The sequence below is a fragment of the Mytilus edulis genome, chromosome 2 (genome assembly GCF_963676685.1).
Source record: "Mytilus edulis chromosome 2, xbMytEdul2.2, whole genome shotgun sequence".
Taxonomy (NCBI): Eukaryota; Metazoa; Mollusca; class Bivalvia; order Mytilida; family Mytilidae; genus Mytilus; species Mytilus edulis.
This window is the reverse complement of record NC_092345.1, coordinates 16,226,830-16,239,890: the sequence shown is the minus strand read 5'-3', so window position 1 is coordinate 16,239,890 and position 13,061 is coordinate 16,226,830.

The window sequence follows — 13,061 nt, the reverse complement described above, 5'->3', positions numbered from 1 at the left end:
AATATCAATTAAAATTCAAACAAAATTATAACTTTACCGCTTCTATTCATCAGAATGTATTAATTCTTGTTTTTTTAGCCGTCTCTAGAGTATATCAAACAACACTACTGGTGTTTTCGTATCTTTTATCAAGCTATAATCTAGATTTCGTAATTCATTAGTTGACCATTTATTGAATTTTTCAACATGTCAAGGTAAAAAATCTTAAATTTAATCAAAATAATTAAGCATGTATTCGTCTTTTTGTGCTTTAAAGTTTCTTTAGACAAGTAAGATACTGAAAAAATAAAGTATACAAACATTACCAAATTTTCACATTATTTTTTTTCAAAATGGTTACAAAGCCGCAATTTCTTTAATGACAAATGCACAAAAATAATAAAACTACCCATAGCACTTTGGTTTCGTACATTTTATGAGGGGAATATTATATAAGTTAGTCAAATAAAAACTTATAACCCCATCCAAGTATCATACTTTACATACATTTTGAGAAAATCAACCAAAAACTGACCAAAAAAAGACACATTTTTGCGGAGTTATCACCCCTTCCAATGTTAATTTCCATAGGAAATTGAAAATGATGATTTTGAGTTTTTCTCAAGTTAGATCTTATGGGACTTTTTTCTGTGTATGTTTAGGGCTTAATGATATAGATTAGAAATAAAAAAAATTCTGTTGCGATTAGTTTGAGCTTAAATCTTAGTTTGACTGGACTATAATTACCTGTCAAATTCAAGGGAATATGGTTTTTCGACCTATTTTCGTTTGCAAATGGATGTGACGTACCATGATTTGATGGTATTACACCTCTAATGCTTTTACTGCAAATGTATGAGTACTTGATGTAGAAAACATTTTTTGTAATCGACTGACACTGGAGTCAGATTTTTAACGTCTATTTCATAAGGCAACAGTCCAAATAACATATTCATCAAACTTTGAACCGATCAGTTATTTTACTATTAAATGACGTTTGATTAGCGTAGAAAAAACAAACATTAATCATAAAATCTTTAGATATACAAAGCCATGGACCTCGTGTACCTAAGACATGTACGCATCGTACAATCAAAATAAAACTGATATATAAGTAAATAAAGTCTTCGAATCACGATCTAAAAATGAAAAGTGAGCAAAAGTTTCAACGTAAATATGACCATTGTCATGGGATTTGTTTCAAATTATCTTCATTGAATGAAAAACGCTCATGCAAAATTTGTAATTATACAACTGCTATCACTCACTATTATCAACGCGCTTTCCACTAACCTCATCACACACTAATAATATATATTTTTTTGTTTTTGTTTTAAATTCCACAGAATATATCTGTGTTTCAAAAAAAGAAATACTTCGCATTAGTAACGTTTTATCCTGTCCAGGACTACAGACAAATTTTCACATCACATTTTGTTGTATACAACAAAACATAACCACCACAGGAAGTTAACAAATCAAATGTTTACTCTTTGTTTTTCTGAAAGAAGCTTAAGAAACCATGTAACCTCAAGTTTCCAAAATTAAGAAACACAAAATATAACAGAGTGGTGCTTTGAAACACTAACGGTATATGTTTATGACTTAGCTGAAGGATGAATTTCCGACAACTGTTTAATGGAAAGGAATATTTTTTTCGACCCTTTTTCGAATGCAAACGGATGTGACGTACTATGACACCTTTTACATGTAAATCATTCAAAAGATTCAAAGTCAATGCGTCATGACTGATCTTTCGTAACGAAATACTAAAACATTCGGCACATGCGAGTCCAAATGCTGAAGGGAAATGCATATTTAAAGGTCTTGCTTTAAAAGAATGGCTTCACATATATTTTTTTCTTTTTAGAGCTTCCCATTTATATTTAGGAATATGCATATACTTTATTTTCACAAGATATTTTGTCACTAGATGTCGTGAGAAAAATTGTGATGCGATGTAAAAGAAGACAGAAGATAACAAAGGTATATCAAAACAAGACTTGGTATATGGTGCTCCGGAAGGGTAAGAAGATCCTATTTCATATATGGCCCCTGTCGCGTTGTTCATGAATGTACAAATTAGGTGCTAATTATATTTCGGTGATGTCATGTTTGAGTAAAAAATGACGGAAATTGTGTTACGACAACTTGAATTTATCTGTCGTCTCTCAAGATTGATACTCAATTAATTTCATTAACACGTGAATAAGTATCGTCATTTTGGATCAAATATAACCACAACTAAGGTCAACGCTTATTTTTGAAATTAAACCAATACTCATATTTAAGAATTGTTTCCTTATTATACAAATGTTATATTTCTACCATATTTACTGAGCATTACACACTTTATTTTTCGAAACATTTAATAAAAAGTTTGGTAATTAAACAGTTTTGTTTTTATTAGATTTAGTTATGCATGTTTTTGTTCACTTCAAATCGTTGTCGTTGTCAAAATAGACTTATTTAAAATTATGTCATATATATACTCAAGTAATCTTTGCTTCTTTGTTGCTAGAATAAACAACAATATAACTTTAAAAACACGTTGTCTTCTCTGTACAAGTTTCCGTAATACATGTACATAACCCAGGACCTCTGTAATCTATAAGTAAAATATACTTTTATTCTCCACAATAACTGCATATGTAGGAATTGTCTGGTATAATTGGCAGCTAGGCCGTATGGTGACGTATAGTTGTTAACTTCTATATCAATTGGAGAGTTGTCTCATTTGCCAATCATATCACATCTTCATTTATTTTAATGTGTTGTCATATTTTTTCATTTCCAGATTCTTATGAAATCTAAGCATTTTAAGTTTGGTAGCAAATGATTTACTCTATTTTATATAAGGTTATGATATATTAGCTTACGCAAAGTTGGAATTAAATTATTCTTAATGTTTTGCATCAACAAAATCTGTATTAACCTTAAAAGTCCATGCTTTATATACATATGACGATACATTATCAGTGGACCTTCGGAAAGTTCCATTACCCGTGAAACGAGGATCAACTTTTAGGGGCGAATCGATATTAGAATCGAATTCATAACAGTGTGGCTGTAGACATTGATTGGCGCACTTTAATATCACATTGACTGGGACAGATTAGGTGAACGTTCGTCTATAAAGCCCATTGCTCATGACGTCCTTAGTAAAGACATTTAAACCGTGGGGTCACCAAGGGTTCTCAAACGCCTAAATAGAATAATTCATAATACTAATAAGGAAATTGTGTTTTGATTTATATTGAATAATTAAACGTCCTTTACTTTGTTTTTGATATGTTTTGACAATCAATTTTCATAATATCGCATGTTCTTTCAGAAAAAAGAATGACTTACTGGCTTTAAAAGTTGCAATGCATGTGTTGATTGGTTATCTCTTTAGGACGTCAAAGCGATTTCAACAACTATGATTGTCGAATTATGTCATCTTTTAACTTTTATCTTGTCTAAAATGTTATTATACGAAACTGTTCTGCTATACTGCTACTATACTTGTAAAAAACGCATTCATCTTATTTATATTCAAATCGACCAAATTTACGTAGAAATTGACGACTTCGTGCATTTTGTGATCGCAAATAAAATATGTTCCGGACCATATGAGTATTTGAAACATACGCGTATACTCATATGGTCCGACCATACGAGCATGCGCGTATACTCATATATTTGGACCATACGAGTTTACTCATTTGGTCCGACCATATGACCATACGCGTATGGGCCAAATACTCATATGGTTCGGAACACATACATGAATGATATTCTGTGCGTTTTAGGTCGTCTATTTATTTTTTTCTTTTGTTGATTGATTTGACGTCTTTCTGTGAGTGAGTATTTGTTAATGACTTTAAACTTACTTTGAAATAATTTAAACAAACCATGATTTTTTTAAAACATACTAAAAAGGGCTAAAATTTTTCAGGTCTTTAATTTCATCTTAGTGAGTTGACTAACGTTATTGCGGACCATTTTCCAATTTTCATGCAGTATCCCTATTTTTTTTTTCTATGCATAATAAGTATTTACTTGAATTCAATACTCGATACTTCTCTGCGAAAAATTACCAATCCTATTATGCATGCCTTTGACATGACAGATTTTTCTACAAAGTTTGGATTATTTCGCATTCAAAATTGCATACAACATGCATTTATAAATCAATGTAAAGCAGTAACTGTATTTTGCCTGTTAGAGGAAACGCTAGAAAAAAACCTTTATATCCGCAAATTTATACCAAAAATCTTCCTGAAAATCGACAAATCCCCCATTTCAGATAATTTTAAAGATTTGAACTTATCGGTATTAAATGTATGGCTGTTGTGAAAATATAAACAACCACAAAGAATGAGAATTTTCATGTATATAAAGATCGACAGATGGTTTTTAGTTGTTAGTTGTTTTAATTAAAGTTTATCAAAAGTTTGTCATCTTTTGTTTACTGGAGCATTTCTAGGTTAATCGATTGTCGGCACTAAGATTTGAGATTTAATCATATTAACAAGTCCTTGTAAAGGGTACAATTGTTTCAGCAATTATAAATTTCATCAAGATATTGGTAAAAACGTCTTCATCGTAGTTCAGTAGGATTTTAAGATTGACATATGTTTAATTAACTGTTTAGAAAATCTTTAGATATTTAGACAGACCTAATTATCTCGATTCATAAGAAGCATGTAAATATTAGAAGTCATTCATCAACATGCTGTCCAAAGATTTTCTATTTTTGAGAGTAGTTTGAATGTTTCAACCTATATGAAGGAAGTATTAAAAAAATTCACTCAACAGTAATTATACCATTCTAGAATCAACACTTCTAAAATCGGTCGCTTAAAATGGAATAATCAAGTCATATTCGATTATTGGTACCTTGATATGCTTGATTCCATTTAATTTTGAATTTGCTTATTTGCCAAGTTCTATTAGACAATGTCTAAAACAAACCCTTGGCTTTTGCAATATTGTTATTTGTCGCCACTTGGAATCAAACTCCCTCTTTGATATCAATTATATGCAACCGATATCAAACATTGACGAAACATCGTTGAACCAATCCATTGAAATGTAATTACTATATTTTAAAGTATATCAGAATGATACTGGTGATCCTGGTGAGGATTTCAGTTTTATATAGTAACGATAAATAGTGATTTATATTTCATTCAATGAAGTAAGTATGTGTTTGTACAAATTTACATCGCAAGGTAACAGTCATCTGTACTATTGTTTGTCTGTTTGTCTTTTTATGTTTAGCCATGTCGTTGTCCGTTTATTTTCTATCTATGAGTTTGACTCTGCCTCTAGTATCTTTCGTTACTCTTTTGTTAAAGTATGTTCTTACAGATAACTGTTGAAAATTGATGAAGAACCGTACAAGGACATATACAGTAAATATTTGTAGAGCTCGCTGTGTGTTAAAAGATGCTTGTATATTGGAAGTTGGTAGTCTCGAGGTTCAGACGATAATTAACATAAGAAAAGGTTGACTCTTTGTTTTACATGTGTTTCTCTTTTTCCTTTGTTTTCCTTTTTCACATTTTTGTTGTTATTCCGGTCAACTGGTTTTGAAAAAACAAACGGAACCTTGTCCATGTTTTTTTTTAGTATTTGCTATTAAAAGTTTATCGACTATTTAGAAATTATTGCTGATATAGAAATGTTTATTCAATTCATATTATTTTCACAAATTTATGAATTATGATTGTAAATCAAATGAGGCTTAAATTCAGTTTTTTCTTGAAAATAAAATTTATTTCTGTACTTGAATTTTTCAAATCAATTGTTTCTCATTTACGAATATAAATATCTGAATCATTATATTTCAAAGACAATTTGTTATTAGTGTACTGCTGTGTTATCACAATGAATGCAAGTCTGTACAATTTTGGTTTTAACACTAATTAAAATAAAGGCAACAGTAGTATACCGCTCTTCATGCAAACTCGTTTTTTTTGGTAAATAAAGGCAACAGTAGTATACCGCTGTTCGAAATTCATAAATCGATAGAGAAAAAGAAATCCGGGTTGCAAACTGAAACTGAGGGAAACGTAACAAATATAAGAGAACTACGACACATCAGAAACACAACACCAAAATGTAACACACACAGAAACGAACTATAATGTAACAATGGCCATTTTTATGACTTGGCACAGGGCAAAGATAGCAAAACCTGACAATGACGAGATTCTCTCAAAATAAATGAACTATATTTAGATTTAAAATCTTCTTATGATATTTTTATAGGTCGAATACTATACTCATAATCTTCAATAAATCTAGTGCTGTGATGTTTGGCATTTTTAATCATTTCTTGTAGTTAAAATTGCACCAACGTTTCCTCTACTTGGCAAATAACCACAAACAATAGCTGTAGAAGTATAACAGCAACATATTTACTACTTGTTCTTGCTTACAAGGTCGTTCAACTGTATCAGACAAATTGTTTCTAGTAAAGGTTTGCTGTTTGAATAGAAAGTTTTTGCGCGTAAACGATATTTTTGTTGGCTCTCCCAGCCTCCATAATGACGATTTCCATGAAACTAATCGTGAGCATTGAAATCAGTACCAAATTTCTGCAATATAAAATCTTATTGACAGACAGCTTTTCAGTAGGGAAAAAATCTTTAACTGAACATAGGAAGAGTTTTAAATATATGAAAGAGAATTCCTGCAAGAATTCAAAATGTTGTAAGCAGATTAAAGATTAACTTGACATACATACTAACTATTGGAGGAGGCAGATGCATTCAGACATTTCAGCTGACATCCTCATTAACTGGTTCCTTGTGGATTGTTGTGTCAAAAAGGATTTATATCACATCTCATATTTCTGTCATTCAGATTTGCTGTTAAAACAGCTTATGCCACGTAAACTTAAATGGAGGTTCGTTGGTTAAATTTTGTAAAAGGTTAATTTTTATTTATAAGGTCTTTTCAATTGATACTGGAATACTAAATAAACATGGAAAATAATAATATACTCGTTTATTTAGTATAAGAGACACAAGATTGGTGCAGATTAAGTCACAAGACACTTTAAATCGTAATGCATACTTAATTTTCCTTATGATTTAATTGAAAATAATGCACACTTAAACAGGACACACTTCTGTTAAAATCATACATTTGACAGTAACGTTTCCATATCTTTTAGGAAGTAGCTGGTGAGTCTTGTGTGGACGAGGCGCGTTTTTGGCGTATTAAATTTTAAACCTGATGCTTTTTGTTATTCATTAATCATGTGTTTCTTTGTCTAATACGTTCTTCTATTTATTTGTATTGTAGCCCTGTAATATCATGTTGTCATTTTAATGTTATATTTAACATTGCCATTAAAGTGCGAGGTTTGGCATGCCACAAAACCAGGTTCAACCCACCAATGTTTCCTTTAAAAATGTCCTGTACCAAGTCAGGAATATGGCCATTGTTATATTATAGTTCGTTTCTGTGTGTGTTACAATTTAACGTTGCGTCGTTTGTTTTCTCTTATTTTTGAGTGTAAATTGACATTGCGATAAGACGTGTCACGGTACTTGTCTATCCCTAATTCATGTATTTGGTTTTAATGTTATATTTGTTAATCTCGTGGGATTTTGTCTGATGCTTGGTCCGTTTCTGTGTGTGTTACATTGTAGTGTTGTGTCGTTGTTCTCCTCTTATATTTATGCGTTTCCCTCAGTTTTAGTTTGTTACCCCGATTTTGTTTTTTGTCCATGGATTTATGAGTTTGAACAACGGTATACTACTGTTGCCTTTATTTCTTTTAACTATAGTTTGTGATACTATTTTACAAGGAATTAAGACGATTGCTATACCTAGGTCCACTCGAACGCAAGACGGGTGCCACATGTGGTGCAAGATCTGCTTTCCTTTCTAGAGCACCTAAGATCAACCTGAGTTGTTGGTAGGGTTGTTGTTGCTTAGTCTTTAGTTTTCTATGTTGTGTCATGTGTACTATCATTTGTCTGTTTGTCTTCTTCCTTTTTTAGCATGACGTTGTCAGTTTCTTTTGGATCTATGAGTTTGAATGTCCCTCTGGTATCTTTCGTCCCTCTTTTATGACACTCCCACCGAATCAACAAGTTAGGTGATCTTTCCGTGAGTTTACTCTTGATGATAGTCGGCGATTTCATTTTTAATTGTATTTGGTATGAATCTGAATTCCTATGTCTTCGTCTTGGCTGGAATTCTGGGAAAGTGCTAAAAGTGCTTGTTCTTAGTTTAAACATATTTATTTAAAGTGGATAGAAAATCACGTTATTACAACTTACATTTATCTCTTTCAACATTACCGGTGCGAGTGCTACATTGTAGTGGGTTTTTTTTCGAAATCTACAAGGGTGTTTTTTTACGTGCAAGAGATATTGCTCTCTCTCTTAACACGGGTCCGTCAGATTCCGACGGACTATTTACATTTCTCAAGACCAAAGTCGCAAATGGCGTCAAGGGAGAGCTGAATATTCAGTCCCATAGATATTTCTTCCGGGAACGGGGATCAAACCAGGAACCATTGTGTTTGTAGTCAGATGCACTAGTTTCTACACCACGGTTCTGCTTGTTCTTAGTGGTTGTTTAAGATTTTATGTTGGTTTTTAGGATACTAGTAGATGTTGTATGTCGTCACTTTAAAAGCGGGAGGTTTGGCATGCCACAAAACCAGGTTCAACCCACCATTTTTTTCTTACAAATGTCCTGTACCAAGTCAGCAAAATGGCCATTGTTATATTATAGTTCGTTTCTGTGTGTGTTACATTTTAATGTTGTGTTTCTGTTGTGTCGTTGTTCTCCTCTTATATTTGATGCGTTTCCCTCAGTTTTAGTTTGTAACCCAGATTTGTTTGTTTTTTCTCAATCGATTTATGAGTTTCGAACAGCGGTATACCACTGTTGCGTTTACTTTAACCACTATTAAATTTTAGTCTTTAGTCTTAATCAGTTATAATGAAAAGATAACGAAAACTTTGTAATGACAAGCTTCGCTCTAACTAAAGAAAATATGGTCAGAACTATATATATTGTGCTATATTTAAATAGTTATCAAAGGTACCAGGATTATAATTTAGTACACCATACGCGCGTTTCGTCTACATAAGACTCATCAGTGACGCTCAGATCAAACTTCATCATTAAAACTTTATTGATTATATTTCGTAGAGCACGAATATTCTTGTCATAATCTTTAATTATAGCAGAATGTTCTCGGTTTTGTAGCGTTTGGCATATTTTATCATTCTTGCAGATGAACAAATCACTCATGTTTCCTACTTAATTCAATAACTAAAAATAGATGTATGAAACGTGTAAAAACAAAATAGTTACATTCACGGTGTCATCCTACTAAGGTTACTGAACTCTTTGAAACAGAATTAAACCTTGTAAACATTTGCTGTTTGTATTGGTATATTTCAAAACATTCAAAATGTATTTTTGGCTCTATAATCCTACTTCTGGAAGATATTCCAGGAACAAATCGTAAGCACTGAAATCAGTACCGACCGTCTGCATTATAACATCTTATTGACAAATAGCTTTTCAGTTGGGAAAAGATTTACAACTTAATGAGGACAATTTAAAAAATATATGAGGGAGAAATCCTGCAAGTCTTCAAATTGTTGAAAGCAGATTAGAGATTAACTTGACATACATGGTAACTATTGGATGAGTGGTATGCACTCAGACATAAAGGTTTATGTCTTTGTCTTTTGGTCTCTGGTGGATCATTGTGTCGTTGACAATCATACCACATCTCATATCTTTAGTACAGATTACTTTTAAAACAGTGCATTACATAATTTAAAGTACAACCGAGGGAAAACATCAACTATAAGCATAAAACAACGAAACAACGATAACATGAACTCTAACAAATGCAAATCTAACATACATTGGAACGGACTGATAACAACTACCATATTCCTGACTTGGTACAGAAAAATTTAAGAAAAAAATGTTGATTGAACCTGGTTGTATGGCTGGTCAAACATCCCGCTTATTAGGCCATGTAAAAAATACCGCTTAAATTACAACACTACGAGATACAGTACAAACAAAAAACAAGAACACTCAGTACAGAGAAATACAAAAATAAAAAATATAAAACTTTAGCATTTTGGTGAGGAAATAAGGTTCCTGGAATTTCTAATAAAAAATGCTTTTGAGAAACAAATGTGAAATTGCATGAAAAATATATTCAAAATATCAAGAATTTAATACGTATTTCAAGAAGTTTTGAAAAATGAAAAAACAAAAGACAGTTTCTTTTTACAGTGTAGTACAGGATGAGTTACATGATCAAATAAATCCTACTATTTTAAAGTTAAGTACCATAACAGTTGTATACGTAAGCCGACATTGTGGCATATATTTACTTTTGCAATTTGTCGTTTGATTGAATTTTACTTAACACCGCTTTAGCACAGCGGCTTTGTTGCTGGCTGTACAATTATTTGGAGATAGACTAACAAAACTGCAGTCGTAATATGTGGTTATTTGTAATTTAACATTAAAAAAATGTAACAATATCTTTTAAAGGTCAATCTTAATCGATGTGATATTGTCTCATTGCATATTTTGCAATGCTCGTTAAAAAAATAAAAACATCGCAAAACTTTTGTTCTAATTGAATAACTTTGCATTAAAATATTCCATCTAGCAGGAAACGTTTTACAATATTATTGTAAGCCAAAATGGTAAATAATTCAATTGACTCTTTTTAAACATAACAAGTGTTTTTCCTTGACATAATTAGTAGAAAATTTTATAATCGTGTTTGACCTATAATAGAAAGTGAAATCACAAAAATACTCCGAGAAAAATTCTTAAGTGAAAGTCCCTAATCAAATGGCAAAATCGAAAGCTCAAATGCATCAAACAAATGGATGACAACTTTCATATACCTGACTTGGTATAGACATTTTCGTATGTAGAAATGGTGGATTGAATCTGGTTTTATAGCGCTAAACCTCTCACTTGTACAAGAGTCGCATGAATTTTATTTTACAAATTGATACTTGGATGGAGAGTTGTCTCATTGGCACTCATACCACATCTTCTTAATGCAATTATCTAGGGGTCACATCATCAAACTGTATTTTAATTCGAAATTCAAATTTTATTAAGGTCTGCTAGAGTACATTTAATTCTTTCAGACTATTTTTCGAATTGCGAAGAAACTAGAGATTACGATACAGTCATCACAAATACTGTATGACATTAAGATAACGCTTTATACTCTTTAACCAAGTTGTTACGATTCATATGGCTTATTTGTAGTTAATTAAAATTCCTTATGTGTAATTAATTAAAAATCATCATTTGCACTTTTAAATTAATTTGATAAGCTTTCGGATAAACGAAGACAATGACATTCCAATTTAGATATCATTTAAATTGTTTGAAAATTGAAATACTTCAAGCCGATATGTACGTTTAATCGTAAGATTACTACGACTTCGTTGATACAGTACAAATCCAATCTGAGCATTGATAATTTCTGAAGAAATGTTTTGGTATTTGTCAAATTCAAGTTATTAAATTCACATAAAAGAGTCAAAGGTTATTTTTCAATAATATGCAAAATTTTTAATTTGCATTTTATAAATGTATATTCATGATTTGAAAACTTGTTTAAGCTTTTTGTGCTGTAAAGCAATCTTAGCAATATATTTTTGAGAATCTGAACTCGACGACCCCATCTGTTGCCATGTTTATTACGAACTTTTCCAAATGCAATAGAATCAGAATAACAAGGGTAACGAATATACGAGATGTGCCATTTAGTACATATACCAAAACTATCTATTGTTTTTTGGGGTTTTTTTTTGGTTTGTGCATTAAATAGAAAATGGAGATAATGTGGCCCATAACGCCAAGTTTTTTGCAGAAAATACAGAGGTATTCGTTATAAAATTTTAAAACCCTGGCCGTTTTTGGCACAACGTTTTTGAACTGTTGGTCCTCGATGCTGTTCAACTTTGTACTTGTTTCGTCTTTCAAACTTTTGTATCTGGGCGTTACTAGTAAGTCTTGTGTGGACAAAATGAACTTCTGGCGTATTAAAAATTTTAAACTTGTTGCCTCTTGTTAGCTATTATTTGTGTGTTTCTTTTTTTATTGTATTCTCCTATTTATTTATATTGTAGTCCTGTAATGCTGTGTTGTCATTTTAATGTTATATTTCACATGGCCATAAAAGAGGTAGGTTTGGCATGCCACAAAACCAGGTTCAACCCACCATTTTTTCCTTTGAAAATGTCCTGTACCAAGTCAAGAATAATAATTATGGCCATTGTTATATTATAGTTCGTTTCTGTGTGTGTTACATTTTAACCTTGTGTTTCCGTTGTGTCGTTTGTTTTCTCTTATTTTTGAATGTGAATCCACATTACTATAAGACGTGTCACGGTACTTATCTATCCCAAATGTCAGGAATGACTTGGCATGTGGTTTTTCATGTCCAGTTTTTACGATAATATTACTCATCATGAACTAAACAAAAATGTTTTATGTAACTTGTTTGGATAGAGTTTTAAATCAATTTTTTGTATGTAATTTCGTTCAATCTCTATCAGTATGTCTTATATGATATATTCAATAGAACAGGATACAAAGCATGCAATTATATAAATTGTAAATCATTAATGTTGTACTTTTGAACACAAATATAGTAGCCTATAATAATTTTAAATATATAATATTTTTCTCAAAATCGTATGCAAATAAATTTGGCGTGAGCAAACATCAATCATTCAATCATTACATCTAATTGAAAAAAAATATCATTGGTTCCTTGTGAAGGTGAAAGAAAGAAAAATTTACAATGATACCAATATTGACCTTTCTCTACCAATTTATTTCTTATATAATATGTATGGCATAGCAACGTAATAATTTATGATATCTTTACACCCAAATATTTGTTTGTTCTGTGCAAGAAAAAAAGATATTTAACAAATTTTTGAATAATTGTCGCATTTTTTCTTGATTGAGACGATAAAAAGAAAGTCAAGGGCTGTTATGTTTCTTTTTTGTCAATGAATTCAATTTGCAACGTTTATTTGACACAG